This window comes from Rhincodon typus, chromosome 27 (genome assembly GCF_021869965.1).
Source record: "Rhincodon typus isolate 14 chromosome 27, sRhiTyp1.1, whole genome shotgun sequence".
NCBI classification, from domain to species: Eukaryota; Metazoa; Chordata; class Chondrichthyes; order Orectolobiformes; family Rhincodontidae; genus Rhincodon; species Rhincodon typus.
The window spans coordinates 15,961,171-15,964,810 of NC_063358.1; positions in this window are offsets into that span (position 1 = coordinate 15,961,171).

Sequence of the window (3,640 nt, forward strand, 5' to 3'; positions counted from 1 at the left end):
ACAGGAAATAATTGAAGAGATTACAGGAATGTCAGCCTTTAGAAACAGGAGGTCGAGAACACAAAAAGGTAGAAGTACTACTTCAACTATAGAAAGCCAAACATGTCAGATCAAAACTGGAATACAGAGTAGTTCTGTGTATCATATCCTAGGAAGAATATATCTGCCTTAGACAGATCAGGTTGGGTTTATCAGAGTGATACTTGACCTTCAAGGGTTAAAATAGAGGAAGACATTAGACAAACTGGAGTTGTATTGCTTGGAACATAAGGTAAGGGGATGATGTGATCAATGTTTTCAAGATATTGAGAAGAACAGGAAGCTTCTCCCTCCCTCTCCAATCTCACCAGATGGGCTGTCTAGCAATGAAAAAAGTCAAACTCAGGAAAAGCCTCTACACACAAGAAATGGTAGAAAAATGCAACATTTTTCTGTAAATTGCACTTGATGCTAGATCAATTGTAAAATAAAAACCTGACATTATTAAATCTTTGGTAAGAAGAGATTAAGGCAACTATGGCCAGCTAGTGCTTTTTTTGAAAAGAAAGAGAAAATTGACAACTGGATTTTGTAGGGTCTATTTAAGTAGCTATAATAAGTAGCTCATGTCCCATGACACTGCATTTAGGGACTTAGTACCAAATGTAGGCTTCAGATGAACTGCAGTTGGCATGCAGGAGATAATTAGATCAGCATGCAGAGAATTCAGCCCACATTTAAAGTCATTTTCTCTCCATGTCCCTGTAGCCATTTGAGTTTGCACTGTCTTCATAGGCAGCAAAAGTTAACAGCAATTTGTAAAACACATTTGTTTTGATGATATACCAGAGTTTGATCTTGTAAATGCTAATCAGAAACTTTACATAAAGGCTCGACATTGAGCAGATGGATCATTACAAATGCACACATCCACTTTCAGCACAGGTTCTACACAAACATGAAAAGCTTATATAATATCCAGATTGTACCTTTACCACAATTGCCTCCAAAAGAAGCTGTCTTCCAATGATACAGATGAGTAGCCTGGGCCTGATAGAGAATTCCTTGCAAAGTAATTTCAATTCTCCGTTATCTCCACTGTGGTAAATGTATTGACCTGTGGCTGGGTGCCTCCCCATAAACACAAAAGGACAAATGCCAGTTGTATTTTCTCAACCCTCAAAACATCAGTCTGTTGCAACAAGAGGCCCTGGAAGAAATACTCTACCTCCCAGCCACAATATGGAGAGGAGCAGGGTCAAATATCTGATCAATAAAACTCTGCACTGTAACTGGAATCAAAGAAAAAAAAGTAATGGGCTCAGATAATAATTACTCCTCCTGGGCAAAAATATTGTTACCAGAAATACCCAGGAAGAGTTAAGTACATGAATGTGCTCAAATTCCAAGGAAAAAAAGCGGAAAAATGTTCCTTCCAAATATCAACCTTACACAGCTTTTTATCCATCAAAAGTTTGCGTAATGGCTTGTGTTCAGATATGTTGAAAGTAAGTTTAACTCCCAAAAAAGTTGGGTTGGAACTTTCTGAGATGTAGCATTGACAAATTATGGTACAGAAACAGCCCATCGTGTCTGTGCCAGAACAAAATGTCAAACCCAATCCGAAACTTGCCCACTTCTGGATTTAACAGAAGCATGGCACAGGGCAGAGAGCTAGTCTGCTCCCAGAAAGAGGGTTAGAAATTGAGATACTATAAGACTGCAAACTCTCATAATTAAGCCATAATACATGTACAAACCCATCCAGCCGGGTTTCTCAGACTTTTGATTACTAGTAGTACAAGGGAGACAAAGGCAGCTTTTGGATAAGGGGCCTTTCACTATTTTTGGGACAGCAGAAACTGTTCTTTGTCCCAGTTCTCCTCCAAGCTTTTGTTTGTTCATATTGGATTGCCATCACGCTACCATTAAAATCACAGGGTTGGGGATTGAACACCCTTCATTATGATCCCTCTACACACAGCAACAGGTTTCAGATTGTTCCCATTCAAGCAGCCATATCAGGTAAATGGGGAAATCCAAACATGCTGGTTACCTGACCAAACCTCCTTCCCTCCTCCACCACCTTCCTAAACTCAACCAACAAATATTTTGTCTCTCCTACCTTGCTTCATTTCTATATTCCTGTTTCTATTTCCCGGTCAGTACAATATTAAAATGGGGATTCACCCTCCCAATTGCAGCCCTTAATTTCACCTTGGCACTAACTTAGATTTTGCTTTAAATAAGATGTGGACATCACTTTTATTCACACAGAAATTGCTCCATAAGGATGGAGGATGGTTAAAGCAGCTTCCCATACTTTCAACATGAAAAAGGCATCCAGATTTCACTAAACAACATATATACGTAATACTTGGCTCAATGCTCAGTTTGAGGTGTCGACAAGTCAGCGGACCTTCTCTTCGGCCTGGTCAAGGTGAAAAAGGAAGGCGATGTTGCAGTGAGATTTTACTGTAAGGACTGTACATCACCAAATGCTTAGTTCCAAAATAAAGAAAATTATCTCAATGCTCAAAAAAATTACAATTTTTAAAAAATTTCACTTGCTGTTCGCACCAAAAGAGTTAGATGCATAGTAGACCTGCCTCTATCCTGACCTAGTAGCAAATCAGTAGCCGATCACTGCAACAGTTTCCATTTTCTACACCAGCACACAAACCAGCCCCTCTGAGCAAGACCAACAATGCTGAATTAGGTCATTCACTGCTGTGGAACTAGATTCTGACCAAAGTTATTTCGTGTAGGACCAGTACAACCAACTAGAAAAAGAAAACAAACTTTGAACTCATTAGTTTAGGACAGGGCACATGTTGCAAGATACTGACTATCCACCTCACAGAAATACCGAAGAGCTGTAGTAATTGGGCAAATGCAAAATTTAATAAATATTTAAATAGATATTTGCATTGATATTGTCTTTTATCTAGCCTCCATACATTCCAAAATGCTTTACGGACATTTTGTAAAGCAAGTAACTTTGAAGAGCTGTAATAGGAAAAATGCAGCAACGACTATATGCACAATAAGATTTCACAAACAGCATGTGTTAAATCACCTTCTTGAACAGTGTTACTCGAGGGATAAATATTAACCAGGGAATCTAATTCACTTTAAATATGACCATAAGACAGAGGAGCACAGGTAGGCCATTCAGCCCACAAATCTGATCTGCCATCCAATAAGATGATTGCTGATCTGAGAATCCTCAACTCCACTTTCCTGCCCATTCTCCTCATAATACATTGCATCCATACCTGTGACTGTCTTATTGAACCTTTTCACGACTACGTCCACTGCCAGCATAACATGTCTTTGAAATAGCACTTGGCTTTTTCTTTTACCCAAGGGGCAAACAAATCAATTAAGTATCTCACCTGAAAGTTGGCACATACGCAAGTGCCTCCCTCAAACATCAACCTGACCTGTACGTTTAGGTTTCTGGAGGTGTCTCTCTCACTAACCCCATCCTACCCAGAGAAGTTTACATTCAAGTTGAAAAGTTTTTGATTTCAAGCACCTAGAAATAGCAACAAACCTTATGGGACAGCAGCCAGAGTGTAACTTTCTCTAATTTTCACCAAGATGAAAACAAATACAGGGAAGAGAGAAAAGACCCCCAAAAAAGCAAACACAACCA